The sequence below is a fragment of the Canis lupus genome, chromosome 12 (genome assembly GCF_048164855.1).
Source record: "Canis lupus baileyi chromosome 12, mCanLup2.hap1, whole genome shotgun sequence".
NCBI classification, from domain to species: Eukaryota; Metazoa; Chordata; class Mammalia; order Carnivora; family Canidae; genus Canis; species Canis lupus.
Window position 1 is genome coordinate 6,181,660 of NC_132849.1, and position 23,748 is coordinate 6,205,407.

The window sequence follows — 23,748 nt, forward strand, 5'->3', positions numbered from 1 at the left end:
TTCCCTGACCGGGAATCGAACCCGGGCCGCGGCGGTGAGAGCGCCGAATCCTAACCACTAGACCACCAGGGAAGCTGAAAGAAGCTGCTGATAAAAACTATATCATGGTGAATATGTATTTCCATTTAACCCTTCTTGTTCTGTATGTTATTCTATCTGCCTTACTGGGCCTTCCTCAGTCGAAATTGCCTCTTCGCGTTTATTTTTTGAATCTAGAAAACCCGCGAGAGAACCCGGAAGCTTGGCTCCTAGAGCTGAGGGATGATCCTAACACCGTCACAGTCCCCGAGACCAGAGACAAATAACCACAGGAGAGACAGAGAGAAAAGAAACTCTCGTTTCGTGTAGTTGCAATGATTTCCTGAATTGTGATCAGGAGAAAAGTAAAGATCTTCATCTGGACCTTTGTCCAATTGACCAGGAAATTTTCTTTAAGAAATAGAAAGGTTGTCTTGTGACTAAGCTAGGAAATCCTGATCTTATTGCAGCTTTACTCTTGTCTGTGAACTTAGACCAAATTCTGTTGGCCAAAACAAATATTACAGACAAGTGAAAGTCACTGGGCCTACCTTGGTGGTCAGCCCGACCCGAGCTTACCTCTCCGGTGGGAGACTAAGAGAAGGGCATGGAAAAAAATAAATAAATAAAATAAATTTAAAAATTAAAAAAAAATCAAAAGAGAAGGGCATGGGTTTGGAGCTTTACAATTTTTATATGAAGAGAGTGGGAGGAAAGGAGGAAAAAAGAAATGAGGTGCATGCCTCCACTGAAAGAACTTTTATTATTTTTTTTCTTATTACATATATGTTCTTTTTTTATATATATAAATTTTTTTATTGGTGTTCAATTTGCCAACATATAGAATAACACCCAGTGCTCATCCTGTCAAGTGCCCACCTCAGTGCCCGTCACCCAGTCACCCCCACCCCCCCGCCCACCGCTTCCACCACCCCTAGTTCGTTTCCCAGAGTTAGGAGTCTCTCATGTTCTGTCTCCCTTTCTGATATTTCCCACTCATTTTTTCTCCTTTCCCCTTTATTCCCTTTCACTATTTTTTATATTCCCCAAATGAATGCGACTTTTAAATCATACCCATCAATGTATGTAAATTATTTTTTTAAATATATGAGAGAGAGAAAAGAAAGCAAATGTAACAAAATACAATGAATCAAGGTGAGGAGTAATTGAGTGTTCATTGTTTTATTCTTTCAAGTGTTCTGTAGGTTTACATTTTTTTAAAAAAAATTGAGAAAAACAAGAATGAAACAAACAAAAGACTCCTCTCAGGCCTCTTTTTTTTCTTTTTCTTTCTTTTTTTTTTTTTTTTTTTTGTCAGATGACTATAATGTAATTAACTCTTTGCACCTGAGTTAAAACAGAAATTTTTTTAAACAAGTTTTTAAAAGCTATCTCCCTCCACATTAACATCAGAAAATACTTTTAATAATGAATGAAAAGGTGAATTTAAATATTGAATCACCAACGATGTATGCATGTCAGCAGGGCCTGACAGAAGAAATGAGTGATAGGACATGGGGTGTTTGTGGGACTTTTGTTTTGCTTCGCTTTTAAAGTATCAGTGTTAAAATTTGTTAGTGTTTAAGAAAAGCATACAATCTCCACCTTTCCTATGGGTTTAAATGCCAGAATTTAGGGAGAAGAGTAACTAAATGCTAGATATTTATTTTCACAAAAACTAGTAATCCTGTTGTCATATGTCACCATGGAGCCTAACAGAGCTCACTTATTTACTCCAGCTCTCTTCCCACTGAACAGCAACCTATTCCTCAAGGCTGAAAAAAAGTAACTTTCAGAGCAACATTTTGAAATTGTACCTGGGTTGGGTAAGATAGAATTTATTTCTTTATGTCAGAGGAAATCTACCTTCTTATGTTCTGGTCAATAGTTCATTTTTTATCTATTATTCTGTCACTTGCTAGTAATTTTTGGTAACACATGAGAACCCAGGAAAGAAAGTATCAGCTCGAGGTGGTAGCCACCTTTCTCAAAATCAAAATAGCAGGAGAAGCCTCATCATTCAGGACAGGCTTAAGCCTCCTCCTCTTCTGACATCATACATCTAAGGATGGATGAGGGAGGAGGGGGATTCATTCAATTCACTCCATGTTCTATTTTATTTTTTCCTTTTTCCATACATTTACAGATCATGTGCCAGACTAGGTATTGAAGTCACAAAAATATACTTAATGAGCTCATAATCAGGGGGCACTTGGCTAGCTCCGTTGGAAGAGCATGCAACTCTTGATCTTGGGGTTGTGAGTTTGAGTTGAACGTTGGGTATAGAGATTACTTAAATAAATTAATTTTAAAAACATCATAATCAAATGGAAAACCAAAAAAAAAAAAACTAGTGAATAAAAGAAAATGGATCAAGGGAGATTAAGTAGATGTACTTTTTCCTATTCTTCCTGCTAATACAACTAAAACGTTGGACATTGCATATGAAACAAACATAAGAGACTTGAAAGGCAGAGAAAAGGAGGTAGACAAGGTAGGGGCCTCAGAACCTAAGGAACCACACATTGGTGATTTCCCTGAGTGTTCTTTTTGTCTCATGTATCCCAGATATGGTGCTGAAGAAGCCAGCAACTTGGAAATGCCAGTAGGGACAGCCAAAGGAAAAAAACAAAACCAAACCAAACCAACAAAAGCTTGTTCTTTCTAGCCAAAGGACCAGGAAAGAGGCAGCCTAGCAAAACAGAAAACTTCTAGATAATAACTACTCTACTCCAGTCAAACACCACAGAAAGAGTGTGGTTCACTCCTACACACACTAGTAAAGGTTGAATGAAATGCCTAGACTTCTTTCACCAGGCCTTTTAGGAAGTGCACCTTCCTTTCTCTGCTGGATTGCTTCCAGAGAAGACAAAGTAAAGAGTCAGCACTTTCTCCAGCACCCAGTGATAACAAGGCCAACTTCTTTCCCCACTGTCCCTCGAGGCCATGTGGGGAGGAGTAGGAAGGCCTTCCTACTTCTCCCAGCAGGTTAGTGTCAGTGGAAGCCTAATGGGCAGCTGAAAAACTCCTGCCCTCCTCTAAGCTGTAATGAGAAGCCCTGCCTGCAGGTGTCAGTGGAGGCTGAGTGGGGAACCCAGAAGCCCACACCTACCTAGCTGTAACAAAACACTCACCCCTACTTCTCTGCCAGAGTAGTATCAGAGAAAGCCAACTAAAACAGAAGGTTTAAATAAGATCCAGAGTTTGAAATGTCCAGGTTTTATTAAAATAGCACTCCTCATACCAATGAGAAAGATCTTCAACTGAATGAAAACAAATCACACCTAAGATGATAGATGTTAGAATTCTCTGACAAAGATTTTAAACGGTCGTCATAAAAATGTTTCAATCAGCAATTACAAACATGCTTGAAACAAATAAAGAAATACAAAGTCCCAGGAGAGAAATTAAATTTCAGGAAAGAAACAGAAGATATAAAGAAGAACTAAATGGAAACTTTAGAACTAAAGAATGCAATAACCAAACCAAACCAAACCATCTCAGTAGATGGCTTCAACAGCAGAGGAAGGGGGCAATGGAAGGAATCAGTGAACTAGAAGATAGAACAATAAAAATTAACATGGAAAACAAATAAAATGGGAAAATAAAAGAGCAGAGTCTCAGGGACTTGTGGGATTATAACAACAGATTTATTGTACGTCAGATTTCCAGAAGGAGAAGAAAAAAAGAACAGGACTGGAAAAAAGTTGTAAAAGAAATAATGGCTGAAAACTCCCCAAATTTGGCAGGGGGATAAAACCTAGGCATTCAAGAAGCGGAGCAAACTCCAAAAATGATAAACCCAAACAAATTCATGCCAGGACACATCAGAGTCAAACTACTGAAAGTTAAAAACAAAGAAAAATTCTTGAAAGCAATGAAAAATAATACCTTACTTGTAGGAAGAAACAATGACAGCAGATTTCTCATCGGAAACCACAGAGGCCAGAGAAAGTGGCACAAAATTGTTCAAGCACTGAAAGAGAAGACTGTCAACCCAGATTCCTATATCCAATGAAAATATCCTTTAAGAGTAAAGGGAGGGTGCCTGGGTGGCTCAGTTGGTTAAACATCTGCTTTGGCTCTGGTCATGATCCCAGGGCCCTGGGATCAAGCCCTGCATCAGGATCCCTTACTCAGTAGGGAGTCTGCTTCTCCCTCTCTCTCTGCCTCCCCCTCCCACTTGTGCTTTTCCTCTCTCTCTCAAATAAATAAATAAAATCTTTTTTAAAAAGAGTAAAGGGAATATAATTCAATAACAAAAAGACAACCCAATTTTCAAATGAGCAAATGAATAGAGATCTCCAAAGAAGATCTTCATAACAAACAGCAAGCACATGAAAAGATGCTCAATGTCATTGATCCTTAGGGAAATGCAAGTCAATACCACAATAAGATACCATTCACACGTTTGGGGTGGCTACAATTATGGAAAATAACAAGTATTAGTGAGGATGAGGAGAAATTGGTACCCGTATACATTGCTGGTGGGAATGTAAAATGTTTCAACTGCTGTGGAAAACAGTTTGGTAGTTCCTCAAAAAATTAAACATAGTATATGATCCAGTAATTCCACTCCTAGGTACACTATACCCCCCAAAGAACTGAAAACAGATACTCAAAAGAAATCCTATACATGCGCATTCATAGCAGCATGCTATTCATGGTAGCCAAAGTAGAAACAACCCAAATATCAATCAATAAATGCATTGTTAAACAACTATAGTAGGTAGATACAATGGCACATTGTTTGAACAATAAGAAGGAATGAGGTACTGATATTGGCTGCAGTATGGATGAACTTTGAAAACATTATGCTAAAAGAAAGAAGTCAGACACAAAAGATCACATATTATATGACTCCATTTATAGGAAATGCTGAGAATATGCAAATCCATAGAGACAGAGAGCAGACTAGTCATTGCCAGATGTTGGGGAATGACTGAGTAATGGATACAGAGTTTCCTTTTGGGGCGATAAAACACTCTGGAACTTGATAGTGGTGACTGCTGCTCAACATTTTGAATGTATTATATGCCACTGAATTTTACACTTTAAAATGTTAAAATTGTGAACTTTATGTTATGTGTATGTTACCACAATAACAACAACAACAGTGAAGGAGAAATCCTAGCAAGAGTTTTTTTGTGGATATGGACAAAATTATCCTAAAAGTTCAGTGAAAAGGCAAAAGGACTAGAATGGCTAAAACAGTTTGAAAAAGAAGAATTAAGTGGGAAGAATAGGCATACCCATTTTCAAGACTACAGTAGTCAAGATGATGTGGTATTGGCAGAAGGATAAATATATAGATCAATGAAACAGAATAAAAACTCAGCAATAGGCCCACACAAATATGTCCAACTGATTTTTTTTACAAAGGTGCAGAAGCAATTAAATGAAGAAAGAATAGCTTCTTCAATATACATTGCTGAAGAAATTGTACATCAAGAGTCAAAAAAAAAAACAAGACAAAACCTCTCAACTTCAGTTTCATAGCTTTTTAAAAAACTAACTCATACTAGATAACTAACTTAAATGTGAAGTGTAAGTGTAAAACTTTCAAAAGAAAAAGATAGCTCTTCATAAGCAAAGACTAGTCAAAGATTTGACACCAGAAGCATGATCCATACAAAGAAAAACTAATAAATAACACTTTATCAAAATTAAACATATTTGCTTTGCAAAAGACCCTGTTATGAGAATGAGAAGACAAGCAGTGATTGGGAGAAAATATTTGCAAACCACATATACAACAGAGGACTATTACCATTACCTAGAATATATAAAGAACTCTCAAACTCAACAGTAAAAGAAAAAAAAATCCAATGAGAAAATGGTCAAAAGACATGAAGGGACATTTCACCAAAAAGAATATACAGATAGCAAATAAGCACATAAAAAGATGTTCAACATTATTAGCCATTAGGAAAATATAAATTGAAATCACAATTAGATATCACTACATACCTATCAGAATGGCTAAAATTAAAAAGAAATGACATCCAACAAACATCAAATGGTGAGAATGGAGAGAAACTGGATCACTCATCCATTGCTTCTGAGCATGTAAAATGGCACTGCCACCCTGGAAAACAGTTTGGCAGTTTATTAAATGAACAGACAAAAAAATCTCTAAAGATGCAATTTTCATATGACCCAGCATTTGCACTCCTGGACATTTATGCTAAAGAAATAAAAACTAATGTTCACACAAAACCTGTACACACACACACACACACACACACACACACACACATCCAATCTGTACACAAATGTTTATAGCAGATTTATTAATAATAGCCAAAAACTTGAAACAAGGCAGATGTCATTCAATAGACAAGTGGTACATACTGTGGTACATCAACAGCATGGAATACTACTCAGCAATAAAAGAGAACAAACTACTGATACACACATGACTTGGATGAATCTCCAGAGAATTATGCTGAGAGAAAAAAGCCAATCCTAAAAGATTATACACTATATGATTGTCTATACAACACTTTTAAGATGACAAAATTATAGAAATGGAGAACAGATTAGATTTTACTAATGTTAAGGTAAGGATGGAGATGGGAGGGAAGAAGGTATGGCGATATGAGGGATCTTTGTGATGGAGATGACCTATATCATGACTGCATCCATGTTAATATCTTGATTGTAATATTGTACTATAGTTTCCCAGAGGGTTACCATTGGGGGAAACTGGGTAAAGGGTACATGGGATCTCTGTATTATTTCTTATAATTGCATATAGAGCTACAATTATCTCAAAAGGAAAAGTTTATGTTTAATGAGTATAGTTTTGCAAGATAGAGTTCTGGAGATTTAGTTGCACAATATGAATGTACTTAACACTACTGAACTGTATATTTAAAAATGGTTAAGGGATGCCTGGGTGGCTCAGTGGTTGAGCGTCTGCCTTCAGCTCAGGGTGTGATCCTGGGGTCCTGGGATTGAGTCCCACATTGGGCTTCCTGCACAGAGCCTGCTTCTCCCTCTGCCTATGTCTCTGCCTCTCTCTCTCCCTGTGTCTCTCATGAATAAATAAAATCTTTTTTAAAAAATAAAAAATACAAATGGTTAAGATAGTAAATTTTATTTTATGTGTATTTTACCACAATTAAAAATTTTATAGAGAAACAAAAAAGGTTTAATTGAAGAGCAGAAGGATTTTACACACAAAAACTAGAATTGAATGGGACAAAGTACAGTTAATTCCACCAGAGGGAGTGAAGAAACTCTGAAAACACTGTTACCCACTGGGAGCAAAGGCAGCAGTAGAATTCAGAGCTCCTCTCCAAATTGTTTGAGATTCTCTTTTGCTTGGGCTTAAAGATCCCTATGAGCTCCTAACCCCTTCCTGAAATCAGATTTTCCCACGTAATGCCAGATGGCAACAATCTCAACTCCTACTGTCCACAGAAATGCCTGTCTGCATGGACTTTTCTGTCTTCATCATCCTTTTAGACTAGAGGTTCTCAACTTTGCCCCACATGAAATCACACAGGGAGTACTAACAACAAAAAAATCCTGGTGGTTGGGTTCCACCCCTAGGAATTCTTATTTAATTGGTCTGAGGTATAATCTGAGCATCAGAATTTTGTAAACCTCCCCAGATGAATATAGCCTGCAACCCAAGTTAAAAGGTGCTGCTTCAGGCACCAAATAGTACATTTTTCCATTAAGCACTATATTACATTTATCTTGCGTTAGATTGTTATTTTTCATTTGTGTATATTTGTCTCCATGGCAAGGCTGTAATAAGGCCTTAATCCTACCAAATATTTCTAGGAAATTTGAGGTGCTTGATCGATGCTTGAAGAATTCTCAACCAGCTGAGAATATTCCTTGGCTTGGCACCAGGATCCAGGTTAATTTTGGCTAATTAATACAGTCCAAATCTAAGATGGAACAAAGGAAGGAGATAAAAAACTAACAGTTGGAGGGAATAACAGACATTATTCCTGATAGAGCAGTGGCCAAAGTCCAGGCCTAAATAACTGAGAAATCTTTGCCTGATTAGCAATAAATGTCTGGGAACAACAACAAAAAAACCCACAGGGTATCAATCATCAACCTTAATTACTATTTGTTTCTCATGATAAATTCTCCTACCAGTTTGATTTGTTTTATCCACAACATCATGATAAGTATGTCAAGAGTTCTTCACAAGACAGAGGAGCCTATGTATGCTGGAGTCCAGGAATCAACCAGAAACACCCAAAGGCCTTCTGAGGGAACAGTCTAGGTGGATATCACCACTGTATAACTAAAAATCCAAGCTCCCCTTATACTATCTCCTGGGTTCTGATAATTTTCAATAATCTATGTCCAGGAGACCTAAAATGCCTGACATACAGAGGAGATAGCCTGCTGTGTAATTTACCAGTATAAATGTCCCGAGTGCCCACTCAGATTCCAAGTTCTCCTCAAATGAGGGGACAAGGGAAGAGCCGTAATTATAAAGACTTGGCACCAAATAAGATACTTAGAAACATATAATCTGTTGGTTTTTCAATCCACTTAAGCAATAGAACTCTTTTTTCTTAATGAAAGCATACCCCAAATCCCAGAATCTAAAACAACTTAAAACAGAGCTGCTCTGTTTGGACTGGGGTGTAGGAAACCCCTACAAGTCTAGGAGTGTAGGTTTGAAATCCAAATTCTACGGGTAAAGGGGGTAGAAGGTAGAGCTGAGGTTTAAGTTTGTGTGGTCCTGTCCTTGGGAGGCTCTGTAGAGAAGCTAAGTATGTGAATTAAAAGGAATCAACGAGGGCCTTCTCAGTTGGTTGATGCTTGCCTTCAGTTTGGGTCATGATCCCAGAGTCCTGGGGTCCAGCCCTACATCCAACTCCCTGCTCAGTGGGGAGTCTGCTTTTCCCTCTGCCCCTCCCTCTGCTCCTTCTCTCTCTCAAATAAATAAATAAAATCTTAAAAAAAAAAATAAAAGGAATCAACCATCTCTCTTATAGGAGAGTAGTGGGAAGGTCACGTCCTTGAGCTCCACACACACACACACAAAAACAAACAAAAACAAAAACAAAGAAACCCCTCAAAAATCCTAATCTAACTAGTTTCAACCTGTCCCAAGGTTGTAATTTTCAGATAGTAAGTCTAGAATTTCCTGGTCAGCCCTAGTGAGGTAATACGCCTGATAGATCCCTCCCTCCTCCACAGAAAGATGTGGTCCTCCACTCTTTCCTTGTCCCTATTGTCCTGTGCCTTTAAATTCTCCCATTTTAAACAGTTCTTTGGAGCTACTTTCTATCTTTCTGTCTGCTGGAGGGATGCTGCTTGACTCATGAATTGGTGAATAAAGAAGCCACTTTGATCTTTAAAAAAAAAAAACAAAAACAAAAACAAAACCCTCAAAACCAAAAACGACTGTTTCTAAAGCGAGGATGGTCCATAAGGTAAAAACATCTCTACTGAGCCAGTTTAGGTCATGGTAATGTGAAACCACTTGGGATTGAGAATATCTAGGTTTCCTCAACCAGAGTGGTATCACCTTTGGGGTGGGGTGGGGCTTTGGAAATATGCAGGGATACTTTAAAATTTTACATTGACTGGACATAAAAATGGCACTTAGCAGGAGAGGAGAGACAAAAATGCTAACTGGCCTGCACTGGGCTGTTCAGTTCCACAAAACAAAGAATTGTCCCGCCCACAATGTCAATAGAACCCCCCCCCCTGAGAAACACTGAAGATGAGGAAGCCTAAAAGATTTGGGTTATTTTACACTCTAGATCCCCTTGACACTTTTTCACAGAGGATAATACACTCCTAAAATTTGTATGGAACCACAAAAGACCCCCAAGTAGCCAAAGGAATCTTGAAAAAGGAAAGCAAAACCGGAAGCATCACAATTCCAGACTTCAAGTTATAGTACAAAACTATAGTCAATCAAGACAGTATGGTACTGGCACAGAAACAGACACATAAATCAGTGGAACAGAATAGAGAACCCAGAAATAGACCCACAATTCTATGGTCAACTAATCTTTGACAAAGCAGGAAAGAATATCCAATGGAAAAAAAAGACAGTCTCTTCAACAAATACTGCTGGGAAAGCTGGACAACAACATACAAAAGAATGAAACTGGACCACTTTCTTACACCATACACAAAAATAAATTCAAAATGGATTAAAGACCTAAATGTGAGGCAAGAAACCATCAAAATCCTAGAGGAGAACACAGGAGGAGAACACACGAAGTAATCTCTTTGACCTTAGCTGTAGTAACTTCTTACTAGACACCTCTCTGGAGGCAAGACAAACAACAGCAAAAATGAACTGTTGGGACTTTATCAAGATATAAAGCTTCTGCACAGCAAAAGAATCAACAAACTAGAAGGCAACCTATGGAATGAGAGAGGATATTTGCAAAAGACTTATCAGATAAAAGGTTAGTATCCAAAGTCTATAAAGAATTTATCAAATTCTTAAAAAAAATTTTTTTTTCCCTTTTAAAAATTTACAAACCCTTGTGTCGAGGGCTGACTTTCAATAGATTGCAGTGAGGGAGCTGCTCATAGGAAACCCCGACGCAGAAGCAGGTTGTCCAGGAATGGTTTAGCACCAGGTTCCCCACCAACATGCCTTGTGTGGTGGGGGGGCCCTTTCAAGCGACGCCCCGTTTCCCAGGAGGAGTGGCTCTCTGCACCGGACCCCAGTCCCAAAGGGCAGCAGGGCACCCCACGCCAAGCAGAGCACGCATGGCAGCCCTCTGATAAGTGAGAACTTATCAAATTCAACACCCTGTAAAAACCCCAAATAATCCAGTTAAGAAATAGGCAGAAGACATGAATAGACATTTTCTCAAAGAAGACATCCAGATGGCCAACAGACATATGAAAAAATGCTCAGCATCACTTATCATCAGGGAAATAGAAATCAAAACCATGATGAGATACCACCTTACACCTGTCAGAACGGCTAAAATTAACAGATTTAACTGCACAACAGATGTCAGTGAGGAAACAAAGAAAGGGGAACCCTCTTGCAAACTGGTGCAGCCACTCTGGAAAACAGAATGAAGTTCTTCAAGAAGTTAAAAATAGAGCTACCCTATAGCCCAGCAATTGCAATACTAGCTGTTTGCCCAAAGGACACAAAAACACTAATTCAAAGGGGCACATGCACCCTGATGCTTATAGCAGCCTTGTCAACAACAGCCAAATTATAGGGACACCTGGGTGGTTCAGTGGTTGAGTGTCTACCTTCAGCTCAGGGCGTGATCCTGAAGTCCCAGTATCAAGTCCTGCATTGGGTTCCCTGCAGGGAGCCTGCTTCTCCCTCTGCCTATGTCTCTGCCTCTCTCTGTGTGTCTCTTATGAATAAATAAATAAAATCTTTAAAAACAAACAAAAAACCCAGCCAGATTATAGAAAGAACTCAAATGTCCATTGACTGATGAATGGATAAAGAAGATGTAATAATGGAATATTACTAAGCCATCAAAAAGAATGAAATCTTGCGATCTGCAATGATGTGACTGGATTAGAAGGTATTATGCTAAACCAAATAAGTCAGCCAGAGAAAGACAAATACCATATGGTTTCACTCATATGTGGAGTTTTAAGAAATAAAACATTAACATAGGAGAAGGGGGAAAAAAGAGAGAGGGGGCAATCCATAAGAGACTCCTAACTATAGAGAAAAACCTGAAAGTTGCTAGAGGGGAGGTGGGCAGAGAATGGGCTAAAAAGGGAGGGAAAAGATCCCTATGACACATCTTATTATGTTCCATCACAACTGAACCTTAATCTCTCTCTCTTATTACTTTCACTGCCTCTGTTCTACCCTTAATAGTTACTCACATTCACCTTCTCAATCAGGAAAATAATCCTTTTTTCAGATGTTAGAAGACCTGCAGCTCTCAGGAGGCCAGGGGCCACTGGTAGCTGGCTAACAAACATAATCAGGGCCATTGTAAAAAAATAATGTTTTTAATAGTGTGCCTAATTATTCACCAGAAGGTAGGGAAACTAAAACATAAAAACATTTTACAGCAACATGACACAATTGAGTTCTTATCCAAATAGTTAACAGAGGGCTTTCCCTTCTACAACACCTCAAGACAGAAATTAAGATAAATCAAATAAACAAAACTAAATCTGTAAGGGCATATACTGTAATGGATACTCTTTAGCAACCCAAATATTTTTCAGAACTACTTGATGTCCAGAATAGAATTACTTCAAAGCCATTGTGAAACATCCTTGGAGCAGGAAGAGCAGAATCTTCCTATGGTTCTATTGTTGCTTTGAGGTGGGTATTGACAGTCTTACTCAAGTATCTATCTACCTCACTCTCACCACTATCCATAGTAAAGCTCCTTGGTAGTCTGGGGGCCAGGATTCAGTGCTTGCACAGTGAAGGAGTCATGTCTCTTCCAGCCCTCTAGCAGGAGGTATATGTACACCCGCCCCCCACCAAGAAATTGTAGTTAAAATGTCAAGGCACATATTTGAGAATTTTTTCTTTTGAGAACAGGGCTAATATCTCTCATTCAATTTTCAGAAGGAGTTTGTGATCACCCAAAGTGAGAACCATAGATTTATTTTTTTTCCTTTAAGATTTTATTTATTCATTCATAGAGACAGACAGAGAGAGAGAGAGAGAGAGAGAGAGAGAGAAAGGCAGAGACACAGGCAGAGGGAGGAGCAGACTCCATGCAGAGAGCCTGACCTGGGACTGGATTCAGGGTCTCCAGGGTCACGCCCTGGGCTGCAGGCAGCGCTAAACCGCTGCGCCACCGGAGCTGCCTGAGAACCATAGATTTATAAAAACTCTCCATCCCAAATAATCTCACACTGCCAATGCCCTAATAAGTTCAACCAAAGGAAACCTGTCTTTTTACTGCATCAGCAGTCTTGGATTTTACAAGCATTTTATTTTTGGAACTCTCTTAAAGAAAAAAAAAAAAGATTTTATTTATTTATTCTTGAGAGACACAGAGAAAAGAGACATAAGCAGGCTCCCTGCAGGAAGCCTGCTGTGGGACTCCATCCCAGGACCCTGGATCAGAACCTGAGCCAAAGGCAGATGTTTAGCCACTGAAGCACCCAGGCATCCCTGGAATTCTCTTCTTAATGCAGGGAAATGCAAGCACTGCTTTCTTCACCTTTCCAGGAAATGATAAAAACACCAAACATGTAGGTAAAGGTGGTACAAAGTAAATAGTATGTCTTTATGTACTAGTTTCAAGTGAGCAAAATGGTAAAATTCCAAGCTATGAAAAATGAACAGGTTTTTATTTAACTTACATTTAAATCTAGACTTCCAAAAATATTTGGTTTGCTTTTACCTTAACTTTAATTTATCCAAAAGAGTTTTATAGAGACTTACAAAAAGGTAAGCAACACCTCACATGTAACCAAAACAAATATAACACGTGACAACCAACATAAAAATAGAAAATTCAAGGGACACCTGGGTGGCTCAGTGGTTGAGTGTCTGCCCTGCATAGACCTGCTTCTCCCTCTGCCTGTGTCTCTGCCTCTCTCTCATGAATAAATAAATAAATAATCTTTTAAAACATAGAAAATTCAAAAGCTATAGAAAAGACAAAATATATAACAAAAAGCCAAGCTTATATAAATACTGTAACCGAGTATTATATTTTCCTCTGAATTTTGAAACAGTGAGGAAGAAAATGAGTTGTAGAATTCTCATCACCTCTTCAAAGGAAACGTCAAGCTGCCAAAAACGGCAAATTTTTCTTAAATATTTTCTAAATATTTGAATTTAGAATTTAGAATTTATTTCTAATATATTTGAAATATATTAGAATTCTTTTTTTTATTTTATTTATTTATTCATGAGAGACACAGAGAGAGGCAGAGACAGAAGCAGGCTCCATGCAGGGAGCTTGATGTGGGACTCAATCCTGGGACTCCAAGATCATGCTCTGGGCCAAAGGCAGGCACCAAACCACTGAGCAACCCAGGTGCCCCATATATTAGAATTCTTTTGAACTCCTTAGGTATATAAAAGCTGGATGCCAGCCTGTCTCTTTCTCATCCTCAGTGATAGGCTCATTCTCCTAGCCAGCACTCTAATTTGAAGATCTAGGGACTGTTTTCTCTGGTGTACTATCTCTCACATCCTCTCTAAATTTGTATCTTTTGGGGATGCCTGGGTGGCTCAGGGCTGAGCGTCTACCTTTGGCTCAGGGTGTGATCCCGGGGTTTTGGGATCAAGTCCCACCACATCAGGCTCCCTGCATGCAGCCTGCTTCTTGCTCTGCCTGTGTCTCTGTGTCTCTCATGAATAAATAAATTTTTAAAAATCTTTAAAAATAAATAAATCCGTATCTTTTGTTTTTTTCTTTTCTTCATCTACATTGATCTGCCTGGGAATCTATAGAAGATGCTATAATGCAAAAGTATTGACTTCTGGGGCTGATAAATTTAGGTTTGAATTAGATAACCTTGTTAAAGATTTTATTTATTTATTCATGAGAGACATAGAGAGAGAGAGAGGCAAAAATACAGGCAGAGGGAGAAGCAGGCTCCATGCAAGGAGCCGGATGCGGGACTCGATTCTGGGTCTCCAGAATCACGCCCTGGACTAAAGGCGGTGCCAAACCCCTGAGCCACCCGGGCTGCCCAAGAAACTATATATTAAACCAGTTTTCTATTTTTTATCCAGACTGACATTTAACAATACTTTCATTGTTAATAGCATTTTAAAGTGTATACAGAGCTATTTACACGTGTGCATTATTAGGCAATTGCATAAACATTTAATTCTCACTAAATAGGCAGGCAGAACTTTTGCAGGAGAGAATATTGTGATTCAGAGAGTTCAAGTGACTTGCCTCAAGGTCCTACAGGTAGGACAAAATTCACCTGACTTAGCGCTGAAAGATCTCTCTAATAGTCTATCTCTGCTTCTTAAACAAAGAAAATTCATCTCCTTTGTAAAGATTTCTCTGATTTCTACAAACAGATTTAATTGCCACCTTCTTTGTATCCCTACAGTATGTTGGACATACTTCTAAATATCATTAATATTTATCATTTATCTTATAATTATCTGTTTATCTGTCTGTTTCTTCCCACCTAAATCATGCTTCCCAAAGGTAGGAACCATGTTTGTCTTATGGCCTGGCATAACTTAGGTGCTTTAAAAATTCTAAACAAGAGTCAAAATCAATCAGTAGGGTTATTTTAGCCTGATAAGCTAATGTGTCAATATAGAGCCCATTGCTCATCCTGATTCTTGTCTGTTCTCCAACACCGATGGTGTTGTGTTCCCCTGAAGCTGTAGGGCTTGACTGTGGGAGGTGCAGGGCTATCTCCTCCATATAGAGAAAATACCACAGCAGAACATTTTCTGTTGTAGATGCCATAGTTTTCGCAAAGGGCCTGTCAATTCTTGGCTGGGGTAAGGTGGGTGAGAGGGAAGGATGAAGAAGCTGATTGGTTTTTTTAAATTCTTACAACTCGTTTCTCAGAGGTAGGAGTTGAAGAAAAATGCTATATCAAAGACCGATTACATGAAGATGTGGTATATGCATGCAATATAATGTTACTCAGCCATTAAAACAAAAAAGATATATTGCCCTCAGTGACAACATGGACCGACAGGGTATTATGCTGAGTGAAATAAGTCTGGCAGGGAAAGATAAATACCATATGATTCCACTTATATGTGGAATCTAAAAAAAAAAAAAAAAGAAATGAACAAACAAACAAACGAATGAATGAACACACCCATAAATACAAAGAACAAAATCATAGTTACCAGAGGGGAGGGTATGAAGATGGGCAAAATGGATGAAGAGGAATGGGAGGTACAGGCTTCCAGTGATGAGTGAATAAGTCATGGGGATGAAAAGTACAACACAAGGAATATAGTCAACGATATTGTATAGTGTTGCATGGTGACAGATGGTGACTACCCTTGTGGTGAGTATAGTACTAACCTATAAACTTGTTGAATCACTACATTGTATACCTGAAACTAATGTAACATTGTGTCATATATATATATACATATATATATAGTTTTATATGTATACTTATATGCAGTTATATGTAGTTACATATATAGTTATATATACATGTGTATATATATAATTGATGTGTATATATATATATGTATGTATACATATATAATTGATTCTTTGAACCAAGAGCAGAAAATGATTCCAAAATCATTAGCCCTGTAGTGAAGGCAGAGTCCCGTTATCCTGCCTGATTCCCCTTTCACTTTCTCAAAGCCCACTCTCCATTCACATACAAGTTTTATCTCAGGAAACATACGTACCTTATTTCTTCCTATTGGGAAGGATGATGAATAATTGGTTTGGGAGTAGGCAGAAAAACTGAGGAAGGTCTTTTATGTTCTATGCGTTGCCTTCTTTCCTTTCCTTTGTGCTGGTGCAGTTTCCTGGCACTGATTTTGGGAACCGTGATTACTGGACCACGGAAATTACCTGTTTCCTTGAGAAGAAGCATGGGAAAGAATTTGCCATCAAGCATACAAGGTGGGTGAAGTGGATAGGGAGGTGTTGAGTGGACCTAAGAGGTGGCTGAAGTGGCCACAAGTTAATAAGTTAAGGGGAAAAGCTCAGGACTGGCCAAGGCAGGAATGCCCTCCCTTTCAAAAATCAAAATAACATAACATAATGTAGTTTAAAGTCACAGAATATTTAGAGCTTACACAAAGAACGTCAGTTCTCATGCCCTCCTACTGAGACATTCAATAGAGTCTCTTCCAATTCTTTTAGCTTTTTTATCTGGCACTTACTTCATATTTCTCTTATTTTATTTCTTAATTCACAAATAGTAAACATAGCTTTTGCTTTTTTGTTATAGTAATTGGAATGTCGGCTTTCACATCATGTTGTAGATCTGCCTTCTCCTTCCTCTGTTCCCTCATCCTCCTGATAGTTATACAATTTGTATATCAATACATAGTGTTTGCATTACTGTTGCCGTGTAAATAATATCCACTGTGGAGCCAAGTAGTGGATTTTTATTGTTTTCTGTCTTGAACAACCCTTTGTTGTGAGGTTATAATAATTTATGTAAATAATGTATTTGTTTAACTGTGCCCCATCTCCAATTTATTCCCGAAATGCTTATTCTGTCAAATGTTTGTTAGACTTTTCTGTCAAATGATCAACATATCTAATAATCTAAGAAATCAAATTTCTTCTTCTGGGACACTTGCCCCAGCTCCACTGAGAATTCTTTTTAGTCACCATCGCCATCTGCTGACTGTTGGTGGAATGGAAAGACGGAATTATGAGGTGCAGGGCTGGTATTTTTAAGCCAGAAAATGTCCTTACTATGGTATTTGACCTTTGGAATGACAATCTGGAGGAAGGAATATGTCCCTGTGATAGGACTAGAAAAGAGCATATAAAATCTTGAAATATTCTCTCTCCCTTATCCCGTCATCTTCTTCTTTTCTGTGTTTTTCTAGAAGAACGAGTTTGTTCTAAAATTCCTTGTGATGCTGTGGTCATTCTGAACCTTTGTCTGATCCAACAAAGGAAAAACGAAAGATGGGTTACCTGTTTTTTGTTTTGTTTTGTTTTTTAAAATTACAGCTTCATTGGGTATAGTTGATGTAAGATAAACTACACATATTTAAAGTATATAATTTCAGGGGCTCCTGGGTGGCTCAGTGGTTGAGTGTCTGCCTTTGGCTCAGGGCGTGATCAGGGGGTCCTAGGATCAAGTCCCACATTGGGCTCCCCACCGGGAGCCTGCTTCTCCCTCTGACTATGTCTCTGCCTCTCTCTGTGTCTCTATGAATAAATAAATAAAATATTTTTAAAATGAAGTATATAATTTCATGGGCTTTGACATATGTATACCCATGAAATTGCTGCCACAATCAAGTTAATGAACATGTTGCTCCTAAAATTTCCCCTTGCCTCTTTGTAAACCATCCCTCTCTCCCTTAACCCGTTCCCAAGCAACCACTGGTCTCCTTTCTGTTGGTGTGTATTAGTTTACATTTCCTAACACTTTATAAAAACAGAAACAAGCAATATATACTTTCTGTTGTTGTTTGGCTTATTTGCTTGCATGATTATTTTGAGATTCATCGTGTTATGTGCATTAGTAGTTTATTTCATTTTATTGCTGACTGATATTCTATTGTCTGGATTTGTCACAATTGATATATCCATTCATCTGTTGATGGATATTTGAGTTGTTTCCAATTTTTTTGGTTATTACAGGGAAAACTATAATGAATATTTGTGCTTAAGCCTTTGTGCTGACATATGCTATCACTTCCCTTGGGTCACTACTTAGGAGTGGAATGTTTAGATCATATGGTAGGCGTATGCTTAACTTTAATTCAAAGAAACTGCCAGACCATTTTTACAAACTGGTTGTACCATTTTACATTCTCACCAGGATCTTGTGAGAGTTCCACTTCTTGCCAATACTTGATATGGTCAGTCTTTTTAATTTTAGCTATTGTAGTAGTTGTGTAGTGTTTTCTCATTGCAATGAATCCGATTTGCACTTTCCTAATGACTAATGATGTTGAGCATCTTTTCACGTGCTTATTTTGACCTACTCATTTTTAAATACTTCACTGGTATTTAAACAGGGCTGACCTTAATTTTGAGCAAAGGAGATGATATTACATGACAGGTACCATAGAAGAATCTCATTCACCAGTTGGCTATGAAATTCTTAACTGACTTGAAATTCCCACACCTGAGGGATAAAGTTACTCTTTTGAGTTAAGAGAACCAATATAAGGAGCGGTTTCTACAAAAGATGTTTTGAGGAAAAATGAAGGGACAGCCTTGGATGTTTTCTCCCCCATTTTCTTCCATTAGAACAGATTGTTTTCTAGATTAGCCTCGGGTCATTTCAGAAAGTATAGAGAGTGTGCTTTGAGGGTATGGCAGAGTGGCTGTAGTCCTTAGAGGAGATAGAGAGGGAGGAATAGGGGATGAAGAACTGCAAAGGAATTTGAAGTGGCAGGCCAGATAGTACACCCTGCCTGGTAAGCTCTGGGGGAGTTCAGGGGGTGTATGGCCAGGTGGGTGAGACTAAGAGAAGAAGAGGAAGGAAAGTGTGAACACTTGACTAGGTCAGGAAAGGCAGGCCCCAGATTATGGAGTACCAGAAGGGGGAGACTAAGACCAGAAACCGGGGGGGGGGGGCAATGCCGAATATAAAAAGTACCTGCTTCATAGATTTATTCAGAGCAGCGTTTGTTACTTTAGAACATCCTAGATTAGAACAGCTTCTATCCTCAGTCTTCTCTTCTACAAACTAGATTCCTTCAACTTTGGGCTTTTGTGTCCCGTTGTCCCCCCGCCCCCTGCTTTCCCAGCATTCCCTTTGGGCTTCATGTAACAAAAGAAGGATGTTGCTTAATGTGGAGGCAGCCACAGCCACAGCTCACTTCCTTGCCCACCTACCTCCATAACCAGAATCTTCAGTGGCTGTTTCCTTGACAACACAGTGTAGTGATTAAGAGTTAAGGCTCTTGGAGCCCACCTGCTTGAGTTGAACAATTATTGTCAATTAATGAATTAGTTAGTGTTCAACCATTTATCAGCTGTAACTGTGGGCAGGTTGCTTAATCTTGCTCTACCTCAATTTCTTTATATGAAAGTAAAGATGAGACTATTAACCTTCCTTAGAGAGTTGTGAAAATTAAATGAATTCATATTTTAAAAATGTTTCAAACATTGCCTGGTAGGTTTCAAGCTCTCAAGTGTTAGCTATTAAGTTAAACTCCTTAGACCACTTTCAAAGTGCCTCTAATTTGGCCTCTTCCCACTTTCCATTCCATTGCTTCCTATCTACTTCAAGTTTTGCTGGTTTCCTCACTGAAGCATGAATCTATGCACAGCTCTAGGTGGGTTTCTTTGCCCTGGAAGGCCCTTAACAATTCAAATCCTACTCAATCTTCAAAGATCACTTCAAATCCCATCCCTTCTATTGCCTCTTATTATTATTTCTTTAGTTCTCATCAACTATCTTCCCATCTGAATTCATAGCACCACAGAATTTAGGGAATGATTGCACACTCATCACTTCTTCATGTGAATCAGTCTTTTTCCTGAATAGCCTGTAAACATCCTGAGGGGTGGAAGTAATACCTGATTCTGCTGAGCCCTCTTTCAATGGAGTGAATACATTGTCTTTACTCCATTTCAAGCATCTGTAAAGAGATTCAACACAGGCAACAGAAGAGCATGTGAAGAATTCATAGCTTTATTTTTTTTTAAGATTTTATTTATTTATTCATGAGAGACACAGAGAAAGAGGCAGAGACACAGGCAGAGGGAGAAGCAGGCTTCATGCAGGGAGCCTGATGCATGACTTGACCCCAGGACCCCGGAATCACGACCCGAGCCAAAGGCAGACATTTAACTACTGAGCCACACAGGCATCCCTGAATTAAATAACCTTTGACAGATGGTCTCTCTGAGCTTTAGCTTCTATAAAATGCGGTTAATATTTGCCATTCATCATTGTTGTAAGGATTATTAATGCTATCATCAGATCACTCAGCATAGCATGTGGTACCAGTAGATGATCAACGATAAACTATTTCTACTATGATGAGTACCCTTGTCCAGGTAGATCCATTTTAATGTGTCTCATGACAATTCTCTGTACTCATTTCTAAAACCCACACGACATCCTTTTGCTGTGTTTCTCCTGTCATTTAACCTTGTCTGTGCTTTCAAATGTTGCTCACCTCTTAGCCACGGGTGGGATTTTTCACGCTAGTACAAATAATATGTTATCTAGCTGGTTCCACTACCTTTCCTGGTGCAGCTTCTTTACAGCTTTGTAACCCCGAAGGACCATGCAGTAACTTAAAAGTATTGTAGAGGTGACCCCAAAGGGGTAAAGGTGATGGGTCTGTAAATGGGATGGGAAAGATCTAAATGACTTGAACCATGTTCTGAATCATCCTGAGGGGTGCAACAAAGAACGAGTGGCCATCTTCTTGAAGAGTTGGGAAACTTTTCCTGTCAAGGGCCATGGAATTATAGAAAACAGAGCAATTTAAGGCCTTACAAGAAAACAATCATGAAAGAAATGATCTCATTTACTTCAAAAATCAGTCATTGTCAAAACTAGTAAAAATCAGTCCTGGGAACATCTGAGCATCAAAAAGTCCTGTAGCTTTACCTTTAAAATATGTCTCAACACTGCCTACTTCTCACTGTTTCCTGACCACAGTCATAGTCCTGGATGGGGGACTTTGCTTCCAACCCTTCCTTTCTCCAAAATCATATCTACAGAGCAGTGAGAATTCCCCAGTTTTAAAATTTAGATTGTGAATTATTATTGTGATTTAATGTACACGTTTTCTTTTCTTTTTTTCTCCTTTCTTGTCTTCTTTTGGATTGATCAAGTTTTTGTCTTGTTTTGTTATCTTAATTCCCTTTTCCTCCTTTATGTTTTCTATTATTTTGGTGCCTACCCTTACAACACAGACTTAAATATTAATTAAAGCATAAAATCAGTTTTGACACATTCTTCCCAAACAATATGAAAAGCTCAAACAGCTTTAATTACAAGTCCCATTCTGTTTTATGTGTTATTATTGTGTTTACTGCCAAGGCAGTCATTTTTAAACATACAGTATTCAGTATTTAGATTCAATCACATATGTATTTCTTTGTTTACCATTCCTTCTCTCACCTTAATCCATCCTTCTTTGCTCAAAATCATTCTTGCTAGTAAATCTTTTTAATGGTTCTTTTGATGTGGATTTATTGGTGCTCTTGTTTTGTTTGAAATGTTTTTCTTATTTTTAATTCTGGAATAATACTTAAGCTGAGTATAGAAGTCAAGGTTGATAATTATTATCTCTCAGCTTATCAGACTCTCCACAACTGAGTTTGGAATAAAATACAGACAAGACCCTCTGCAACCACAAAAATGAGGAATCATCCCCTCTTCTGACTAACATGAGTAATTGCTGCTTTTTTGTCGTTGTTTTAACCAGTTTCAGTTCCAATCCCTGTTCAGTTCTTTTGCCTCCCAAGTATATACCCAATCATTGAAATAACTCTGCTTCTTGGCAATATTCACTCCAAAATTGGCCCTTACTATGCTAAACTCTAGTTCAGAAGTATCCAAAAGAGGCCCAAATTCTAGAAGAGAGAACTATAAATGTAGATTTTCTAATTATGCCATTCCTTTTTCAGTTATCTGCTAGAAAACTTCTATAAAGAGAAATTTCCCCCTCATCTTGAATTCCCACAGTAAGAATAGGATAAACGTTTGATTCTTTCCAATTACTAGCAGTTTTCAAAATAATGAGTTGATCCCCTAGCATTCTCCAGTAAGGAGTTTGTGTTTTTAAGTATTGTTGGAAACTCATAGATTTAAACATATTTGATACAAATACGATAGTTGAACATATCAAATACGCAAATAGTATCCTTTTGACACTCAAATTGTCTCATCTTTGGCCAGTGCAAACTATTCAGTTGTTTCTGAGTCCTTCTGATGCAATCCTAATAGTTTTTGAAGGTTTCCTTGCTTAGCTTGGACAATTCCTCACTCATACCTGAAATGAGCCATTTCTCTAATGAGTTCCTTTCAGTGGGAAATGGTGTTTAGAAAGCTCAATTTGGATGTAGGCATGGCCATTGGGTTATCATTTCTAGGCCTTATCAGCATAAGCTAGGAAATGTTTTAGGATAAAATATGCCTCAAGCTCACAGTTTTATTTCCAATTTAAATCAGAATTACAGAGTTTTTACTTAATTTCATCAATGATAAATCTGCATCTCCTTATTCTACACCAAAAATCCTGGTTCACAAAGATGCTAGCATTAATCCTTGTTTGTTTATTTTACAATGGTAATTGCACAATAACACCCATGATAGTTGCACAATACCAATACCAATACTACCACCCACAATAGTTGCACAATAACAATACCAATACTACCACCAACAATATGACTACTTGAAAATATTTTTGCATTTCTTTTTGTCCCTAGAGTAAATCCCACTTGGGATGTCATAGTCAAATTACCGTGTTTTAAAGTCACTTGAATAGTTTGGTTGGCATTTCATATTTTTGCAATAAAATCCTTGTGCTATGGACTCATGTGGTTGAGAGAAATCTAAATTTTTCAGAAATATATGCATAATAAGAGTACTGTGCAGACTGCTAGATTCTGAATTAAATGCAAACCAATTAAGCAAATGCCTTAGTGACACTATTTGGAATCAGGCTTTGTGTTCACTTCACTTGGCAAATATAAGATGATGATCCCAGATGCCTATAACTGCAAAAATAAGGTATGGCTAAATCCTTTGGTTGCAATATCTTAAAAGGTCACAAGATTATGTTATTCCACAAAAGTATCTTTCTGAATCTCTTCTTATCTCACTTTATCTTTCCAAGTCCCAATCCACCCCCCCAACGCTGTGGATTAATAACCTTCAAAAAACTCTATTCTTATTCCTTCTTCACCTTTTTGCCTCTGTTAGCCTCCTCCTCTAACAACTAGGGAGCTTATATTTTGTGTGTGAATTGGTTAAGAGGGAAGGAAGAGGAATTACTGTATAAACTAAGAGAATGAAATGGAGGAGACAGGGGGATAGACAGCTGCAAGGATCTGTTCTGGTAGACTGAAACAGACCTAGGCAACTCAGAGCTCGGATTTCTCCACTGGACAGCTGGCTTTTTTAGTCCTTCTGAAATACTCTGCAAAGATGGGGGAAGGGGTGTGAACTACCTCT

General features: G+C 38.2%; 1 non-coding gene across 1 annotated transcript; it reads right to left on the bottom strand.

Moving 5' to 3' along the window:
• TRNAE-CUC (transfer RNA glutamic acid (anticodon CUC)) lies at positions 1-72 on the bottom strand. The gene has a single exon. It is a non-coding gene; the product is annotated as a tRNA-Glu (tRNA).
• Between the last annotated feature and the right edge of the window lie 23,676 nt (positions 73-23,748).